Source organism: Natator depressus, chromosome 2 (assembly GCF_965152275.1).
Source record: "Natator depressus isolate rNatDep1 chromosome 2, rNatDep2.hap1, whole genome shotgun sequence".
NCBI lineage: Eukaryota > Metazoa > Chordata > Testudines > Cheloniidae > Natator > Natator depressus.
The window spans coordinates 178,901,974-178,923,768 of record NC_134235.1 but is presented as its reverse complement, the minus strand read 5'-3'; the positions used below and the strand labels follow the sequence as shown (position 1 = coordinate 178,923,768).

Genomic DNA, 21,795 nt, shown 5'->3' with positions numbered 1-21,795 from the left:
TAAGGAAAAGTTATTTACTTGTTCCCATAATATAAGAACGAGGGGCCACCAAATGAAATTAATGGGCAGCAGGTTTAAAACAAATAAAAGGAAGTTCTTCACACAGCGCACAGTCAACCTGTGGAACTCCTTGCCTGAGGAGGTTGTGAAGGCTAGGATTATAACAGGGTTTAAAAGAGAACTATGTAAATTCATGGAGGTTAAGTCCATTAATGGCTATTAGCCAGGATGGGTAAGGAATGGTTGTCCCTAGCCTCTGTTTGTCAGAGGGTGGAGGTGGATGGCAGGAGAGAGATCACTTGATCATTACCTGTTAGGTTCACTTCCTCTGGGGCACCTGGCATTGGCCACTGTCGGCAGACAGGATACTGGGCTGGATGGACCTTTGGTCTGACCCAGTATGGCCATTTGTATGTTATGGTCGTCTTGTGATTTTTTTAAAAAAATCGGTTCACTATGAGTGACATCGCTTTGACTTGTTCTGTTTTTGCTGCTCAAGTTGTGCTTAAGCAATTCCCTGCAATTCACCACAAGCCCCTAGCATTCTTCTTTGATCAACAATTGGCAGAAGTTGTCTTGACCTAGAGATTGTCTTTATTGCATTATATTTGTTCCATTGTTGAATGATCTAGGCCAGTGGGTCTGAAAAGTTTCATGTACTTCTCCAGACAAAGCAAGTCCATTTGCCATATGCTTGGTTTATTAACTTCCTAATTTTATGGTAAGGAAGTTGTTAAAAAACATACTCTCTTTGTTTGTTTTTTTGTTTTCTGGCCAATGCTGGTTTTAAAAATTTTGGATGTGCAGAGAGAGACTGAGACTGTCCAGACATATAGTGAGTTCTGTAGTTCTGTGCCAGCTTCTCACCAGCCAGGCTGTCATGATAAAAAATAAATTTCTGACTGTAAATCAGTGTTTCAAAGGAACATGATGGCACTTTTCATTTTAATTTGTGTAACGCTTCAGCTTCTATGATGAAATGAAACTTTCCTCCCCATCTTTGGCTGTAGCTTCTATGCTGTTCTTTTAAAGCAGGAAGTGTGATATGAACTCAAAAGAAAAGATCAAAGGGAATAATCAGTGATGCTGGGATTGTGGCAGCAATCAAGAAAACTGAGTAGTTTGCTTTTCATTGCAAGAACATTTTAATTTTCAGTGTCTTAATTAAAGGGATTGTTCATGGACTGTGAAGGGTCAAACAGAGTTGTTAAACAACATTCCTATTTCTCTGTGTACCAGTTTGTGTTTGACAAGACTTTTTGGCCATAACATCTATTCATATGCTCAGTACTACGTGTTTGAATCTAATTTGCCATCTCAAGAGTGGAAAAGTTAATCTCAGTGAAGATTGTTTAGTCTCACTTCGCTAAGCAAGAAAAAATAGGAAAAGGAGAGAGAAAAGCTGTCTCCACACAATCATGGTGTGATGGGTTGCCCCCCTTAGGATGCCACCTGATGTGCTGAGATACCACTGAGCCTGTCTATTATGCCAACCTGGGTACCCTTTTTACCTGTCTTGCTGAGCCAAGCAATTCTATTAAGGCTCCTCCAGCACACATACAGGCAGGGCCACACCAAACTGCAGAATGAAACACACTGAGATCAGTTCTGTGAAGGCTCAGCTTAAGTGACTTGCACTCAGGTGTTCACCTCCCTTGGATATATTATGAAAACTGCCTCCTCCCTCAATGTGGAGGAAGGTATGCACAACCTCTTACTCCCCCCACCCAATTGTGAATTGTACACTTGGGGTTATGTTATAAACAAGAAATACATTTATTAACTACAAAAGGTGAATTTTAAGTGAATATAAGAGATAACAGACCGAACAAAGCAGATTATTGAGCAGATAAACCAAAGTACGCAAGCTAAGCTCAACGTACTTAAGAAACAGATTACAAAATGTAATTTCTACCCTAAATGTTGTTTTAGGCAGGTTGCAAAGTTTCTGTGGTTCAGAGTTTCAGTTGTATTTCTTTTCAGACTGGACCCCTGTCTCAGTCTGGACTCCCCTTCCCTTCACGGGGCTTTAGCAGTCTTTCTTCTTGCTCAGACAAGCCATTGAGAGGAGAAGTCCCATTTGCCTTCCTCCCCACCCTTAAATAGGATTTACATAAGGTGGAAATCCTTTGTTTCCCAAACTTGACCCCACCCTTCCCTTCCAGTGGAAAGTTACAAGAAGTCCTAGGTAATGTTTATTATCAGGTGACAAGACCTCCTGACCTCGTAGCGTCTCAGTTATGTCCCCGGACACCTCTCCGGAGGGGGAGAGATTAGTATCTTCATGGTTTTGTTGCTCCTTCCTGATGGCTCATCATATTTGATGGTCTGTTATCTGGTGGGTGTCTTCCCAATACACACCCAGTTGTAATTGTTATATAGTCCATATTCCTAACTTTAGATACAGAAATGATACTTGCATACAAATTGGATAATCACTGTGACGTTGCACTCCATATGTTTTATGGAAATATGCTTATGAGTGTGAATATGATGTAACTGGAATATGCTTTATGCAAAAGGTCTCTTGTAAGGTATCATTACAAAGCTTATAATCTACTAAGTGTTCATCCTATTTGTTTGCATGTATTATTTCTATGTCTGGAGTTAGGAGAATAAGATATAAACTTGTACTATTGATGTAAACATATTAAGTGGAAGCCATTAAGGGTGCTTCAGAATCAGTGAACTGTAAATTCAGTCTGTTTAATTGCAAACCTTCCTGTGTACATGTGGGCCAGTCCAGGAAGAACGGAGGCTGGGGTCTCACAGGACATGTGACCATGTCACATGGTACTGGAATCCATCTTAAATCTGGTACTCTTCCATTTAGAAGGAGGGGTGGGGACCCAGAGAGACAAAAGATTCCCACCTTGTGCCAAAGCTATAAAAGGGGCCGGAACAGGACAAAATGGTCTGAGTCATGAGGGAGCCCCTGCTTACCACTTAAGATATCTGCTGGAACTAACAAGGACTGTACCAGGGGAAAGGATTGGTCCCAGGCTAGGAAGGAGTCTAGTCTGTGAAAGAAGCTTATTGGAACATCTCTGAGGGTGAGATATTACCAGAGTTTCTTAATGTATTAGGCTTAGACTTGCATGTTTTGTTTTATTTTGCTTGGTGACTTACTTTGTTCTGTCTGTTATTACTTGAAACCACTTAAATTCTACTTTTTATACCTAATAAAATCACTTTTGTTTATTAATAAACCCAAAGTAAGTGATTGATACCTGTGAGAGCAAACAGCTGTGCATATCTCTCTATCAGTGATATAGAGGGCAAACAGTTTATGAACTTACCCTGTATAAGCTTTATACAGAGTAAAATGGTTTTATTTGGGGTTTAGATCCCATTGGAAGCTGGGTGTCTGGGTGCTGGAGGCAGGGAACCTGGTAAGCTGTTTTCACTTAAAGCATGCAGCTTTGGGGGTGTGGTCCAGACCCTGAGTCTGTGTTGCAGCAGGCTAGCATGTCTGGCTCACCGAGACATGGTTCTGGAAGTCTCAAGTTGGCAGGGAAAATGGGCTCAGAGGTAATTTCAGCACATCAGGTGACAGTCCCAAGGGGGTCTCTGTGACTGAACCCATCACAATCACATTCAGTAAATTATAACCTTTCCAATTATATCTTACAAGACCCAACTTGCATAAAGTACATCTCAGTTATGTCATATTCATATCATAAGCATATTTTCATAAAGAATATGGAGTGAAATGTCACACACGGACATAAAATTCTCATTTTGTGTTTATTACAGAGATTTTGGAAGTTTATTTTATTCCCTGTTGCCTTTTTACAGTAGGCATCTTTTTAATCTGTAAACTTGCATTTCTAGCCTTAAAAAAAAAAAAAGTTCAGAACTTTTTGTTTTAGAAATGTCTTCACACCATTTTAACTCAAGTACGATCAGGACTTCGAAGATATCCTGATTAAATAAAGAATAGTTGGTTCATTCCCCAAAGCCAACAAAAATGCTTCTTCTAGGATGCTATTATTATTATTCTGTTACACTGCCCATCTCCACAATGTGTGAAGGAGAGGCAGTTCTCTTGTATTTGGCCATTTCTTGTATTTTTAGAAAAAAAGGTGAACTTCAAAAAGTTTGGAGCTTAAGTGATGTTCACATGTCAATGTGCATTATCAAAACCCATTGAGTATACACATCTGGGCTGAAAATGAGGAAACTGAGGCTCACATTAAATGAGGTCATACAGGAAGTCTCTGACAAACCTGAAATGGAAGTCAGATATCTTGAGTCCCACTTCTGTACCTCCCCCACAAGCCTTTCCTTCTTCCCTGTTTATGAGAACAGCTTTCTGTCAAGATTTTCACTGCTAACGCTTGGCCAGAAATACTGAGAGAATCAGCACTTCTGGTAACGGTCTGAGCAGGAGCCTGGAAAATGCCAGGGTAGCACAAAAACAGGGGGAATGGAGGGTGGACGTTTAAGCACTTTTACAAATGTTTGCTTGAGTTCAGTTCTAAGCAGTGGGTGAAAGTTCAGTTTGCATGTCTGCAGTTTAAGCCCGGTTTTGTGTTATGCTCACCTGAGCAGCTTTGAACGAGATGGCTACTGGGGTAGTGACAGATCCAGTATGAATGAGTTGTTGATTTTAGCTACAGTAGTTAGGAAACTTCCATGAACAGGCAAGAATTTTGCCTCTTAGGCCAAGTGGCTGATAGTTTTGTGCTGGTGAAAGTGAAGCCCTCCTTTTGTCCATAGAACCAGTATAGTGGCAGTGCAAGCTTCTCTAAATTGTCCCTCTAGTGTCCCGCAACCCTGTATTAGAGGAGCTAACGCTAGGGAAGAAAAGGAACTTCATTGTTCATGCCCATTGGTGCCCATTCAGATGATGGCTTTTGTTATATTAATACTTGTCAGTCGTGGACTGAACCAAGGCCTCAAGCTAATTTTGCATGAGCTATAGGGGCACAGTTTGGGTGGCAGTGACTTTTTTTCACTGTTAGATGGGACCAGTTTGAGCCAGTGAATTAAATGTGGAAGATTTAGTAGCCTAGTAATTAATAATCTAAGCCACACTATCCTCATAACAGTACTCAATAGCCATAGAACATAGACTGGCTGATGGAAGATGAATTTGTCACTGTGAAGACAGGCCCACATTTACTAAGATGAGCAAATTGGACCCAGTGATCCCCTACCAAACAGATCACATTGCCATGGTGAAGATTATTTTATGGAAGTACAATCAAAGTTCCTTCAAATTCTCATGGATGTTATTCTAGGCATCAGTCACATCAATCAAAGTGTGAGGGAAACAGTGCCAGAGCAGGAAGCTAAGATATAAACTCTCATATCCATGAAAACTCAGGGGGAGTTGAACAGGCTGTATTCATTAGGATAGTGCAGCACACTCTGCTCTCTGTGCCCAGCCACCTTTGCTGGGCAGGGCGGAGGGGAACATCTACCTCTCCCCTCATCCACTCTGAGGTGATTTGCACTATCTGGGATGCCTGAATGTACTGTGCTTGATTGTGGCCTGGTCCTTATGTGGTGGGAGGGAGGCCCCAGCCTGGGACCTCTAAATAACAGTGGAGTGCACACATACCACACCGTAAGCCCACACTGCTATTCTCACCTCATCCTATCCTCAGCCTTCTCTTGCTCACACTGTAGCTCTAAAGCTTTATGTTGTCTTCTCCCTGACCCTTCACAGGCCTTCTCCTAGGCCTTTCCAACTGTGTGAGCCACTCCAGAGCTTTCCTTCCCCCCTGGAGAGATCCACAATAGGAGTCTGGTCTTTCTCTCACATTTTTTACATGCCTGCTCCTTTCCTAGCATGCATTGCTGCCATGTCTACAGCGCCAGCAGTCCCTTTAGACTACGTTGCACAGAATGCCTTTTTCTGTGGCTGAACCAGCACTAGGCCAGCACTCTCCTTTAAGGGCCACACACTCATATTATGAGGGCCCTGCACCCTGTTTCAGCCATGCAGCTCAACCTTTGGTCTGCCAGCCTAATGTGCAAATATGTTTTTTTCCATTAAAATGCCTCTGATTTCATATACATATAGCAACCACGTAAGGTGCATCACCCGCAATACCATAGAATAGTAGCCTTATGCCTGCCCGAGTGGGTTCTCAGCCCTGTTTGGAGCCTCTGGGCATTAAATTAATACAAATAAAAAACTACTTGATTTTCCTTGGAATCCTGGAATGCCTTTCAATGATGAGTGTAGAGCTATGGAGAACCATTGCATTCTCATTGATATTAATAAACAGTTATTGCTCTTTGATTCTCATTTCTAAACAAAGTATTTTCTGCTGGGACTTTCAGGGGGCAGAGGATTCCCAATGTTAATTACTCAGCTCATTTTTCTGGGGATCCCATGGGCACAGCAGGCATACAATTATATTCTAGCAAACTTAAGTACAATACAAACAGCATGACTGAGGGCACTCAGTCTGAAGTAACAGTTAACACTGACCACTCAACAATTTCAATTAATTTTATATTAACATATTTTCCTTTCCTAAAAGATGAAGTTTTTCTGAAAAGGAGACAACCTGGGTGCCTCTTTCTGTGGGGTGGGCCTCTGATTTGAACTGTGCAGGACTGCAGATCTAAACCCTCGCTCTCATAGTCAATGTTGGCTTTTATTTAAATGCTGTCAATACAAATGTATTCTAAGCAAGTAACTTCTTTTTCACCGTAAGAAAAAGGTTAGTGAACTTCCACAGCAATGTCGTTTTCTATGTAGCAATGTAACATTTTATTACACCCTCTCTTTAAAGATAGTTACTGGAAGAAGTACCGCACTAAAAGGAAACTAAATTAGACAACCTATTGAATTAGCAAAGATTTCAATATCACTGAAGTGTCTGCGTGGGTCAAGAAAAGTTCAGCCTGGGAACATTTTCCAAAAGGAAAAGAGACAAAAGGAAACAGAAGGTTAAAAGAGATGGGGGACAACCGCTGAGCATGGAAATATTAAAGCAGTAACGCATTGCTCCTTTATGAATAGAATAATTTTGGATTAATTTATTTAGCATTCATAGGATATATTCCTAAACTAAATTTGTGATTACTGAGTTGTTGACTATGGGTCAGTGAGTCTCTTGTGTTGCGACAGTGATACAATTTTGTATCTAAACTACACTATTTGTAGTGTTCCATATTCCTTACCCCAGAGTTGCTCTTGAGAGTCTTAACTTTACATGCGATAGCAAGTTGTGTATGTAGGCAAAGTGTGGAATGGCAGCCAGAGTGCAATATCCTTTCACGGGGAAGCTGTATGACAGAGAGGTTCATCATGAACCGTATCCTGCCATCAAGCTATATGTGGAATTTCCATTGAAGTCAAATGTGAGTCTTTGGTGAAAATCTTGGGGCAGGATGGTGGTGTGGTTGACACCCTAGACTCAAAATAGCCAGGTTCACTTGGCTCTGCTGCAGATTTCCTGTGTATTCGGTCACATAAGAGAAGACTTATCTACGTTGTATTGTATTTATTTACTTATTTATTGCATTTGTATTGCTACGCTGATGAATACTTATTTTATTCATGCTGTCATGGTACTTCTGTAGACAAAGTAAGTGTGGGCAATTGTGTGAGACCATTTTTGAAAACTGGAGCCTATGTACATTGTCACATAACACTCACCCACCATCCAAAATTGTTTTCTTCTCTTTGTATATGTAGCAGTTTGAGAAGATGCAAAACTTTTTTGTTTTTGCTTTTCTCACCTTCTACCTGTCTGCTTGTTTTGTACTGTATAATTTTTTCAAGTGAGAAATCTATTACTCACCTCTGTGAGGGAGTGTTTCATCTCCCGGGCACTTTCACCCTCTATCTCTTCCAAGGATCAAGAGACCATGTCCAGGAATTTTAAATCTGCATGTCCTACCTCCAGAATATAGAATGCAGGACTGATGTTTGACTTCAAAAGTGAGTTCAAAATGAAGATGGGAAATCAGTTAGGAACTAAGATTTTTACTATAGGTGCTGACACATAATGTGCTCAGTGTAGAAGTCGTCCATCAAACTAACCCTGAAGCTCATTTAAAAATACAGGTAATCACATTGCAAAAACAGTTTTTGCTTTAATCTTAGAACCAAAAGACTGTGATATAAGATCCTTATCTATGTATTTGTTCATATTCCTATTCTCAATGTACTTGTTAACAAAGAAAATATATAAAGTTTGTCATCATTCTGCCTGGAATTTCTCTTCGAATCTTTTGAGTTGATGATATTTCTCATCACAGAGAAGGAGGGTTTGGTGATTTTATTTTTAGTATATGTGGAAGGGAGGGACTAAAAGCACTTGCTATCATCTGGCAGAGTCTTAAAATCGTACTATGCATATACATGTACAATCTGAGTAATGCGACAAAGCCCTCTGAAGATAGTCCTGAACCAAAACCCTGGACCTCAACCCCCTGAACTTTGGGGTAATTCATAGCAAAATCTAGATCATAGCATTGAGTAGTACAGATTCTGCCAGCTCTTTACATGGAAAACTCTACTTTAGCCAAACTCACAAAATAAAATGCAGACACAGTGAGAAATTCATTACCAAAGTAGAGACAACTGGTTCACATTCTTAAAGGTTGCTGTGCTTTCACGCATGACAAGAACTCTGCTGAAGTAAACGGGTTCTGCATCACCATCTCTACCATGAAGAAAGTCTCTTATTTGAAGCAGGATTTGCTGATAGGGTATGAATTATCAAGAGTGTACCGTTTGTTCTAGCCTTGTCCTTCTTAGTACATTATAGATTAAAAAGGAGCTGATCTTGCTGTAGGTTTCAGTTATCAGGTTATTCATTTTGTGTCCTTTTTTAAAGATGTAAATAAAAATAAAGTTTCCATATGAGTAGAGGGTAAACAACTGTCACTCTGATCTTGTTTCTCCATATTAGTAAAGGTCAGGTAGTTGAAGTGTTGGTGTCACTACTAGAAATGAGCAAATATACTGCTGTTTTTAGAATTCTCTCTGATCTTGTGAAACAAGTAGCAAATATTATGCGTCTTTCCCTGTGGGCTTCAGTGTTAATTTCTGCCCCACTCTTTAGATAGCCTAGCAGCCTGTTTCCCTTTTTGCCACTCTGCGGTCAAAAGGAGAGGGTTTCCTCTGAGCTGTCCACAGTCTTTTTCCTGAGTGGTTAGTTATTTAGAATCCAGCAATGTGTATCAAATTATTCCTCACAAATGTACATTACCTTGGATTTGTCAACACTATATCTCATCTGCCACTTGCTTTCCATTCATTTAGCTTTCTTATGCTCTGGTTTTGACTAACTCAAGTAAATTTGTTTCATTTGTACATTTTACCGCCTCACTGCTCATCTCTTTTCAGATAATTTATATTAAACATTGGTCTGAGTTCAGAGTCTTGGTGCAGTGCACTGTTAACAATTCGCAATGTTGAAAACTGACTTCTAACTTTCAACATATTACACCACTAATGAAAAACTTATGAACCACATTTGGAAACCAGATGATGTGAGAAAGAGAGGTTGGAGGGTGGACACAGTGACAGTGAGATGAAAACACATAGAAACAATAGCCCTTCGCCAGGAATTAGTCTTCATAGAAAATTAAAAGCAGTGAATGAATCAGTCAGAAGGCAACAGAAAAAATTAGTAAAAAGTCATTAACATGTTGGACCTTAAAGTATTTTCTTGACCAAAGGAGCACATAGTGAAGACTGGTTGATTTCAAATCTTTCTCTTCCTTTCTCTCTTAACCATATTTCATTTTTTCAACTCTTGGAAATGTTGGAAAAACCTTGTTTAAAAAACTGATACGAGCCTTGTTGTTTAATCCAAAAAAATTAAAATCCAAGAGAGAACCCCCAAACCTAGCACCTTGTAATGAGTTTATTTTGACTTGACGTGCTTTTTTTTCTGAGAGGCAGTATCGTCTTATGCTTAAGGCAGCGAATTGGTACTGAGGAGATTTGGGTTCAGTTCCCAGCTCTGACACAGGTTTGTAGTGAGATCTTGGAAAGTCATTTAAATTTTGTGCTTCAGTTCCCCACCTTTAAAATGGGAATAATAATGCATACCTTCTCCCATCCTTTGTCTGTCTTGTCTATTGACACTGTACACTTTTTGTAGTATGTATTTGCAGCCTAACCTCTATTTTGTGTGAAGCTTCTAAGTGCTACTGCAATACAAATCATCATCATCGTAATTTTCTGAATCCAGCTTAGTGTGTTTTGGGTAGTTCTGGCTGACAAGTTAATGTACACTGTTTCTTTATACTGTATTTCTCCCCCTCCCTTAAGGCATTTTGGCAAACACAGGCATTAGCAATCTCATTCAGCATGCACCCTTCAGCATGCAAAGGGCTTGGTGAAAGTGTACTGATTGTTTCCTCACAACTGCCAATGGTGCCGTAACAGACTGAGCACTCCAGGAATTGATAGTTTGTTTTAAAATTCTTCCACGTGATTTTCTTTTTTAGGTATGTGCCCATGTCTGCCAGCTGGAACATATCAGTGTCGTTCCATAAACACTTTTTGAACAATACGTTCAACAACATTTTCTCTCCAGGACCCTGTGTGTTGAGCTGCTCCAGCCATGTCCATTTTAGAGCCATGCCTTCTTAGGGCAAAAATCTCCTGCCTTCCATTATAAAGGTCGGTCACTATTTTACAGCATCAGCAGAGCAAATATATATTTGGCTCATTGATCTTGAAAAATGCACCATGAGACTGAAGCTATAACACTTCGAGCTGTGATCTTGTCAGATTTCATAAGAGAAAAAAGGTCAGGCAGGCTGGATCAACACTTGCATGGGAGACTTAACAGGGAAAATCCCAGAGCTGCAGACAAGTGGTATCGGTGTTTTGTTTATTTCCATTCTTTCCTCTATCTAGTCTATACTAGAATCGCTCCAGCGGCACAGCTGTGCCAACGTAGCTGTGCCGCTGTAGTGCTGCTAATGAAGACGCTCTCTGCCGACGGGAGAGAGTTTCTCCCGCCAACATAGCACGGCCCACACTGCAGCTTAGGTCAGTGCAACTTACATCCCTCAGGGGGTAGCATTTTCCACACCCTGGAGTGACTTAAGTTATACCGACGTAAGCGCTAGTGTGTACAAGCCCTGAGTCCTTCATGAGCTGGTGTCCCGGTATGATGATAGCAGAGTGTTGTACTGCTGTAGGTGCTTGCTTCAGATGAAACACAAAACTAAGGGCTTTGGTGTTCATAAATCCCCCGGGCTTTTTTCTCTCTCCACGAGTTAAAGGGAGAGGGATGGTGTGTGTTAACCCCCATGTCCTGGCCACATTCCAGTTTGAGTTCATTCACTCGTTCTACCTATATTCCCTTTGCAGTTTCTAATACCTGAGGTACTATTCACTTCCTGCCCTATAATACTGCATTGTTTTTTCAGCTGCTGTATCTCTCCTACAGGGTGGCTAAACTTAAATGGTGGTTGAGTAATTCCTATATATGTGGGGGCTTACAAGGGGCTTGGGATCTTTCTGGATGAACAATATACATTGTATACTTTGGCATAGCACCTAGAAGCCCCAGGCCTGGATCAGCACCCCATTGTGAAAGGTGCTGTACAAACAGAAACACAGTCTCTGCCCCCAAAGAATTTACAATCAAAGAAGGGCCAAGATTTTCAGAGGTGACTCGTGATTCTGGGTGCCTCAATTTTGGGATGCCCAAAATTAAAGAACTTAAAGAACTGAACTTTCAGAAATTGTCGAGCATCCACCCTCCAAAAAGGTGTCTCAAGTTGAGCTCTCAAAACTACTAATCACTTTTGAAAATCTAGGCCCAAGATCATTTTAATTAGAGGTCAGTCATCAGTGAAAAGATTTTCGGAAATACTTTTTGTTAGGTACGGGAATATCTATGAGGCTTGATCAGTTCAGGAATATGGAAGAATCTTTTCATTAATTGTACTGCTACACTTTCCTGTTTCTAAAGTCTTTGCTTATCTTCACCTCGGATAATTAAACAGTAATACCAGGATAACGAAAAAGAAGAGATTGCCCCTTCGAGAAGGATGTTCTAAAGCACGTCTTAATTTTTTTTTAAGAAGAGCCTTTTCTACAATTTCCTTTAAACTAAATGTTTGATTCACTTGCTCTGTTTGTCTCAAGAGAGGCGACCTAACATAGTGCTGCTGCTACTAGAGAAGAAGAAGAATTATTACTGCCATGAAACTGAGGTTTCCAAAACTAACTAAAATATATATACAAAGCTGTTGAATTTTTTGTTTCAGCTTTAGTAGAATTTTTTTTTAAAGTTTTGTAGGTGCAGGTATTGACACACACACAGTGAAATACTGGCTCCATTAAAGCCAATAGCAAAACTCCCACTGACTTCAGTGGAGCCAGGATTTCATTCACAATCTCTCCCCCACAGCTTCTGGCTCCAGCTTAGTCCCTGAGAGCTGCAAGGGAGGAAGAGATGGTCTTTTGGCTGAAACACTGGGCTGGGAGAAGCGATATCTGGGTGTTCTTCCTGGCTGTGATAGACTTCCAATGAACAATGAGCTCTGAGGTCTGCTGCATGATCATGTGAGCTTATTAACTTAGCAGAGCTGAGTGTACCTGGTTGAAAGTACTTGTTTCTACCAAGCTTAGTACTTAGTTATTTTTGACCCAAATATCTGGTCACAGGAGATTCTGCAGGTGGATTTAATTATTTTAACATACCTGCCCAAGTTTCAGTCTGAGACTGGGTAATAGATTGGCTGGGAAAGATTAGATTTTTGTCTGTAATTGTTGTTAAATGTCAATTTAGCCGTATAGGCCCCCACAACAAAAAAAATTTCCATCAATAACTGAAGTTTACAGAGAGGCAAAGTGAGAAAAATGAGAACTCTCTCGCATTTGATTTAAGGATGTTTACTTTGTATATGTTGATGTGGTGTTGACCATTTGTATTTTAACAATTATAAAGCTTTAACTTTTTGAATCCCAACATCTACTGTCATTAATTATTGCCTGAGCCCTGCGTTACTTCCTGCAGCTGGGAACATTTAAGCTGATAAAAATAAACATTGATGTTATCCATGGAAATGATTAAAAAAATACAAATCAAATTCTGCCACGCTTAGTTCTAGCCTTTGGGCCGCAAATAACTGACAGGCTGTTACCCTGAGCTCTATTTTGAGATACAGGGCAATTTTATTTTGCGTACATTGTCTTTCATTCAGGCTCAAACCCCAAATTCTGAGGTAGAAAGCTGTTCTGGGCAGTAGGAGTGGCAGAAGAAAAGTCCCTTGCATGAAAAAGGTTCCACTTGTGTGAGGAGGCAGAGAAAAAGCGATGTGAAAATGGACATGAGGGGTGGGGAGAAGAAGACTAAATCTGTGCTATAACCTGAAGCAAGCACTCGAAGGCTTTAAAGACAAAGAAAGCAATTTTGAAGTGGATGTGGAAATGAATGAGAATCCAGTGGGGATGGACTAAAACAATGGGCCATTTAAAAGTATATTTTCCTCGCCAATCTTCTATTAATATCTCATTTAGTTAACAGTAAGACTGGGGAAAACTTCTTAAGTATCCGGGGGGAGGGGGGAGGAGGAGGGGGGAGAGAGATGTATGCGAGCACTTGTCAAACTATGTGAGAAAAAACACTATAGTGAGTGCATTGTTATCAAACAATCATACGTTTTTATCACTATTTGCTTTTAAGAAATAAGCTTTTTGCAGTTTCCTGTTTCCATATACAGCTGGGAGAAGTCAGAGGAAGCCTCTCTCATTGACAATGTAGGAAGCAAATGCTTCACGAAGTTACAGACTTCATTGCCTGGATAAAAGAAAGGCTGTTCTTAAAAACACTCCCTCCCTCATGCTTAAAATTTCCCTCCTCCCTCTCAGATTATTATTGTAGAGATTCTGGACAAACCTCTTGGCAATTTAGCGAAAGAATGTTAAAAAATGTAAGTGGTTGCTGTGACTTTTTTTGTGTGGAGGTTTTAAAAATAGCAGAAATCCAGCTGTGTTTTTGTCTGGTCAACAGGTTCCCTGACAGGCTAAACAAAATATTTCATTTCACTAGCTCTGAAAGCACTTGTTGTCTCTGATAAAAGGGAAGATACACTTCCAAATAGGGGCTGGCTGAAATCTGGAAACCTTTCTCTATTTGAACATCTATTGCTTTAAAAATGAGGGGGAAATGTCATTCCCTTGGGTTCAGCAAGATGAGAGAATAGCATGATTTCAGACAATATCATTAAACAGCAGTAGTGTTTCAGGCAGTTGAAAGATATGCTGGAAAAGAATTCTTATTTTACATTGGATGGCATAGAGCAAGTCCAGCTGATGGCTATGTGTGTATGCGTGCCTCTAGTTCTCAGAAGGAAAGAAGAAAGAAATAGTGACAATTGGCAATGGTTAAACATCTTAGCTCATCTGGCTCCCTTGCATTATACTAGAAAAGAAGGGGATTTTTTTTCTGGTGTACACAGAAGAGAATCTGCAGAGCAGCTCAGGGATTCCGATTGCTTTATGAGGATTTTCATCTATTGACAGTCATCAGTTCCTGCGCAGAACATTCATTAGTTCCTGCAATAGGATGATGAATAGAGAGTCAGAACTCTGCAAATCCATGTCTGTGGATTTTGGTCCTTGATGAAGTTGGAGGGAGAAGCATTTTTCCTCCCTCTGTGCAGACACACATGTTGAGGAAAGCAAAGGAAGAAAACTGTTTTGATTTTGTTCAGTCAGTCTGCAATGATTTCACATGGCAGTGATGAATGTGTGAAGTATCGTGAAGTATCGTGAATCCTTCTGAAAAGGTTGTTTGAAAGAAAAAATAGCGTGGGGGGGCGGAATCGAGAGGAAGAGAATAATGAAAGTTTAGAGTAAACAATTTGCTCCCTGAATTCAGTTCAGTATTACTATGTCCTTCTTTGCATTACTATATGCTTGAAGTGGCATATCCCAAAATAAACTTCCCTCGGGTACAATGAGGATGTTATCTAGCGCTCGCGTGTGTGTATGTGTATATGTTGTAGAGTGTTGGAGAGTGTTTGAGCCCAAAGGACATAAACTATATACTCACAGAAGGATCGAATCACCCAACACTGACATACAGGTACTTCTTCTTCGAAAAGTGCCAGCTTTTGAACAGTACACATCAACCCTGCAAGTTTGCATTGCAATGACAGAGAACAGGAAGTATGCCCTAATAACCAGGTGGAAATGCAGGTAGGTAGAATTTAACTAGCGCAGTTGGAATTTGGACAAAATGCTAGGTCTAATGGTCTAATTGTCATAAGATTTTAATGAACACAGTGGTCAAGATCTTGGTTTTCTGACGCACCTGAAAGACATCATGGCATGGTACCCTCCTAACCTAATGGGCAATGATTCATTAATGACCCAAGAAAGAGTTCCACCTATTGTTTAATAGCATCTAAGTGATTCTTGAAGTTTTCCTAGCCAATTACTGATCTGATCTTGCTTAGCTTGAGAAGTCCGAGAGGATCACAGTACAAAGGTACTAGGGTGCAGACATGTTTTCTTCTTAGTTTAAAAAGTATAAATGTGTCCCAAAAGCTCCCCAGTCAGCTTTTAAAATGAAAAAGTTAACTAAAATAAAGCAATAGGTTTGTCCCTATTTTGTTTTATGTACCAAAAAAGTGTGCACGAGAAGAGGAAGAAAAGGAGTGCAAGCATGCGTGCGAGAGGAGAGTAAAGTCCTATTTCAACACTGTTGACATTACAGGCATGAAATATGATTGTTTATAGTATCTGGCAGGGCATTTTAGAGAAGATTCTCTCCCTCCATAGGAGGTACGAAGTGTTCAAACCATCACTGCAGAAGTTAGAAACATTAACCTCATTAAACCAGCAGTGAAACAGCAGAATCCTGTAGAACCAGACTGTGGAACTCATGTACATGATTCCGACTTACAAATACCCGAATTATTATCTTAAAAAAGGTAGTGCTAGACATTGCTATATGGTGGGAGCTCATCAACTTAGTGGCAGAGTTGAGCCTAAACTGCAAAGCTTATGGAACTTCCCCAAAGCGTGGGGATGTTGGGGTCTAGGATTTTGGTTCAGACCTGTCTCTGGGAGAAAAAGAGCTTTATGCTGAATTAAACTCAAACTCATATATTTGTATTGCTCTCACAGTGATCAAATACTTGCTTTTATGTTTTTCAGTCACTAAAAATATCTAGTTCAGGAAAATATTAAGGGAGAGTGAGAATTCAGTGTAGAGACTGCTAGTTTGGGAACAGACTTACTTTGTACATTGACACTAACCATAAAGTTTAGTGGAGGAAGGTTAAAAGAAGGAGGTATAGTATATGCATCATTTGCAATAGCCTAAAAGGCCTGTATTTCATCTTCTGCAAATGCATATGCTATGCTGAAAGGCACAAAGTTTTCAGTGGCTTAACATACTTTCTGGCTTTTTGTTTTTTTCCATGCAAACACTATTTTTCCTAACTGTGAGAAGATCCTGCATTGCAGCTTGTAAAAGGCATCACCGTACAGTTGACATATTTAGGAGATGGGAGGTCACACCAGTTGCTCTTTGGAAAGTGCAACAGATGTTCCTTCCTAAAAAGGACATGCTATACTCTTTCTCCAGGGTTCTGGTGCCTCCAAAATACAGTATATCAAATACTGTAGCTCTTGCGCAGAAAGCTTGGCATTAGGTATTTATAGTTACTCTGACACTAGATGACTCAGCCACTACGTCTACACAAAATGACATGATTGATTAAATTGTTCCAAAAATTCCAGTGGGAAAACTTTACAGTTGAAGTAGATAATCCTCTAAGGATTTCACAGCTGTTTGTTTTGGTTTGCTAACAATGTTCCATGGTACTATGGTTACTACTTGGTCTTGGAGAAACCCTGTAGATAATCTTCGAAATAATACCTAGCTCTTATCTACAGCTTTTTATCTCTAGATCTCAACATGCTTTACAAAGGAAGGTCAGTAGCATTATGCCCATTTTACCAATGGGGAAACTGAGGCACAGGCAGAAGAAGTGGCTTGTCCAAGATCATGTAACAGGTCAGTGGACTGAGAACACCAGCAGCTTTCAGATGGGAGCAATCTTTGGACAACACCAACCTTGGCTTGATTTGAAATAACATGCGGCAGAGGAGAGATTCTCCATGTCCTATTACCAGCTTCAAGAGCTGTGAGAGACAGGCAGTATTAAATGTAAAAGCTATATCTGTCTTCACTATTTGTAATAGGCGCACACACAAGTTTGTCCACAGGCCCTTAGTCCATGCAGGAAGTAAGCTACTTTATTGGTCGTAATCAATACTTCCGCTTACCTCACTGGGCTGAGAAATTGATATGCATCTTGTTTTAATGGGGTAGTTCTAAAACTATCACTGTTTCCAGGTTGGAGGTTTTTCCAGTGAGGCTTTACTATCCGCTGCTGGTACTAGTAGCAATCACATTAATTTCATTGCATTTTTTTTTCATCTGAAGCTTGCAGTCAGTGGATGCCTGGTAATTTCCATTCTTTCTTAATTGGCTCCCCGGGTCCATCTGAACTGGAGACAACCATAGCTATAGAATTTCTCTCCATGTGCCCACTATGTGAAGGCAAAAGTGCATATGCTGGAGTGCTGCTATTTCCCAGGAAGAGAAGCTTTACTATTCATTGAAGTGCCCCCAAAAAATTTGAGCTCACCTAGGATGGGATATGGTAACACTTCTGTTTCCAGTCAGGGTTAGTCTTAAGTAGCAGCAGGTGCAAGTGACCGCATGACTCCCTCGTTGTTTATTATTTATTTATTTATTAATAGGATCATAGCACGTAGAAACCTGAGTCACGGACCCGCACTCTTATTCTAGGCTTTGTATTCTGAAGTGTTTGGGGCCCCATTTATGCTTCACAAATTCATTAGGCAAGCTCGTTATCTCCTTTTGGTGATGGGAACAGGAAGGCCACGCATTCTTGATCTTCCTTCTTTAGCAGCTTAGGGCCCTGGAAATCATAGTCAGTCCTGCTCCTGTGTTGTCTTTAATCCACATTACTGCACTCATCATTTGAACTGTTCCTTCAACATACCCTCCGTACAATGTGTTTGCTCTTTCCATTCATCCACTATTGAAATCCTTAAGATGCACAAGGGCAAGGCCTTTATCATCCAAGCGCACCACATTGTTGCTTTCGTATTCTACTCCACTTACATTTTTACACAAAATTCTAAGGGGCCGGGAAGACAGAAATCACATGATAGTCATGCCCAGTACCATGGCAGATAATTAAGTGCGTTGAGCAAGTGCGTCACTGAATGGTTTTGAACATTTCTTTGAGCCAGGAAATGGACATGTTAGAATTTGGATTATCTTGACATTGTGGGGGTTACTATCTGAGTATTTTTGAACATCAAATGGCACATCTTGTCGTAATATCATGTTCAAATTGGTTCAGCTACTGGTTTATTCTGTACATTGATTAGCTGTGTGATATATGTTCTAAATGATGTGCAGTGATTTTTATAATACCAGAGACAGTTTAATATTTCTTGGTGCCTCAAAAGATACTTTAGTCTAATGCTCATTTTAGCCCAGATATTTTTCTCTAGTTAATACACAGGGGAAAGCTTTAAGAATTTGATTTAAGTTATGATAATACTCAACATTTGTATAGCATTTTTCTTCTGCAAAGTGCCTTACAGGCATAAACTAATTAATCCTCACAATGTCCCTGTGAAATAAGTAAATATTATCCCTATTTTACAGATGGGAAGATGAGACAGCAAGATGAAATGATTTGCTCAAAGCCACAAAGAATATCATTGTCTAAACTGGGATTCGAATTCAGTAGTTTGTGGCTTCTGGCACTATATGCAAATCAGTAAACCCAAAACCAGCAGAGAGAGATCCTCACCTCAGAGGTAGATGGGTTGTTAATTTCAGTGAAATGCAAGAGTAAGAAGGAAGCCAAAAGCCTTAATCTGTGGTTGTTTGTGATTTGGAAATGAAGCCACTGCCCAACCAGGAGTGGTCTTATTGTGTTGTCCCATGTGGCTACTGCGTTCAGGTAGTGTCCTTCAGAATAACCCACTGAGACTAGTAACTAATGCAAGACTAGCTGGAGATGGACACCAGAGTCAACAGTGTAGGCCTCTTTTATGCTCCTTTTCACCTCTCCTAGAAACTCATTGCTGTTGGTAGATAGATTTTTTTTTCTTCAGGCCATTTCTGTGTGGAAAACCAAAGATATTTATTTGTTTTAAATGTTCGTTAGTCTAATGTCAGAATTTGTTTGCTGGAGAATTTTCCTATTTATGTTTATTTCAGCTCTTCAACTGTAGCCAGGAGGTTATGTAACCTTGAGGATAGAACACAGCTCTTGACGACGATAATTTTTTAAAAGCAGGGAGATTATTTCTCCTTAATTTTCTCATTTCTTTTTGGACTGGTGGAGAAACCAGTCTGGGGAAGAGAACAACCCCCCTCCTCAAAAAATAGGCCAATGAAGACAATGAGCGACTTGTATTGTACATAGAAACGGTGACTTTGTTTTTCTTAAATATGGGTTTCCTGCAACACATTGATTCTACTTCTGAAGTCATACATTCTATCCCCAAATACATAAATGCTATTTTTCCCTCCCCCATTCAAGCACTACTAGTTCTGCACTAAAAATGATGCCCTACCCTTAGAAGAAAAAGCATTTAAACAATTGGATTTTGTTAAGATCTTGGTGATTTCTGTGTTAAAATTAGCTCCTAACATGTCCATTGAGGTATTAACAGTGGTTTCACAGTGAGTGCTGTAACTCAGTCTGAAGTATCTGGCTGCAGTTTTCAGGGCCGGATCCCACTCTTCTTGAGGTCAATGAGAATTTTCCAGTTGACTCTAGTGGGAACTGCTGGGTGCTCAGCGCTTTTGAAAAACAGGCCACGTTTTTATATGCATAAGTATGGATTTACAAGCCTCACTTTAGGCACTTGTTTTTTAAAATCTCAGCCTTAGAATTTATCTAATCAAAAAGGTCCTTATAGACATACAAGGTGCCAACTTTGTTTGTAAGCATTCCCATGTCACGCCTTGTGGGGGTATCTCACCTCAGGAGTTATACCAGGGATGAATTTGGCTCACTATGTATCACAAAGTAATTAAAAGCTCTTCTTTTTTTATTCATTGCTACATTGTATTTGTTTGTAAAGCTCTGACGGAATGCTAGACACCTTTCTGAAGCAGCACTACTTTATTCAGTCATCAAGTCAAAACCAAGTAATGTATCCCTTTCCACTGTACATAAACAGTGATGCAGCCTTGGCCTGGTTGCTGTTCCAAACTACTGGGTATGTCAGACAGGCAGATGAACTAACAGATATAGTGCTGTCTCCTTTTCCTTACTGCTACCTGGAAGAATATAACATGATTCTGATGACTGCAATAACGTGGTGGAAACTGTAGAGGTTTGAACCATCATTGTAGAATACTCTAGTTGTTGAAATAAAAACACTGTCAACACTGTAGCCAAAACCTGACACTACCCTGGAATTGCAGTTCCCCATGACTGGCCCCAAATCACACACAATGAACGAAAGGTCCGGGTATGGTTTAGGCATGGACAATCCACAGTAATAAATTAGGCAGGGAGGGAGGGGTAAAGTTAAAGCACAGCTGACTTATTGTCAAAATCGTCCCTCGGCATGTGCTGCTGGAAAGTCATTCCACGCAGCATCAACAAAAAGTTCATTACTTGAGCTCATCAGATTTCCTGTTGCTCAACAAATGATCATTCCTTGGAGAGAATGTGTGTGTGTGTGGGAGAGAGCAGCCGTTCATGACTGAGTGCTATGAACCAGAGTCCAATCGAGCGAGGACAAATGGCACTCTCACTTCTAAACAAAGTGGAGAAATAAGTATTTAGATTAGTTTATAAACCAAAAAGCCTGTGACATCCCACACCGGTCTCCTCTCCCCCCTCTTTTGACACAATAAAACCCTCCATTCTTTTTTGGGCAATTGGAGGTTTTGCACACAATTCTCTAGCAAGACTTGAAAATATGTGACACCATGAACATATCCAGCTGGGTTTTGGTTTTTTAGTTATGATGCTGTAGGTGAGGCCTGTTACTAAAACAACATTTTAGTGAGGGGACTTGGACTTAAGTATTGTTTCCATTTAGGGCAGAGCATGCCTGGAACTGCTCCAGATAACATTTTAGCAAAACCAGTTTTCCACAATTCCACTCACCCATATCTGCATGTGGAGCTTCATCCGTGATGGGATGGGTCAAAATCATCCCTAGTTTAACTCTATTGGTATCACAAGCCCCAGAGGCCTGGGCAGTACCCAGGTACTTCCATTGAATTATTATGGCAATTAGACATGTAAGACCAGGATCATCTTTGGACAATTGTACATGTGCATTTGACTTTTCTTGTCTGTGCACACAGCCTTTGGAAACTTTCCCCCTCAGTGGTACCCATTGGGTGACTCGAGCTCCTCCAGTGCCATGCGTACAGGTATAACAGGCAAAGCTGCCCCTTGCCTCACCTCAGTTCTTCTTACTCCCCGAGACCGTCTTCGGAACCTGGTTCAATTCCAGAGCAGTTCTCTTTCAGCTTTGTGTATAACACTGTATATAATATAGTTATTCTAGTGATCAGTATAGTTAGTAAGCTTGAATTGTGTTAAAACATTTTTTTCAGACTTGTTTTTTCTCTCTCTATTTTGGGTTTTTTCTGCTTACAGTACCAAGGTATGCCCAAGGCTTTAAACAATGTTCTTCTTGCTCGAGCCCACGGCCAGTGAGGAACCCACAAGAAACAAACCTGATCTCTCTCTGTAGGCCCTAGAGCAGCCCAGAAGGTATCTCCTAAGTGTTGTCTGCAGAGCTTT

General features: G+C 40.3%; 1 protein-coding gene across 1 annotated transcript in view; it reads left to right on the top strand.

The window, feature by feature from the left end:
- ITGA9 (integrin subunit alpha 9) overlaps positions 1-21,795 on the top strand; it is a 288,835-nt gene that overhangs the window by 96,020 nt on the left and 171,020 nt on the right. The window lies entirely within an intron of this gene.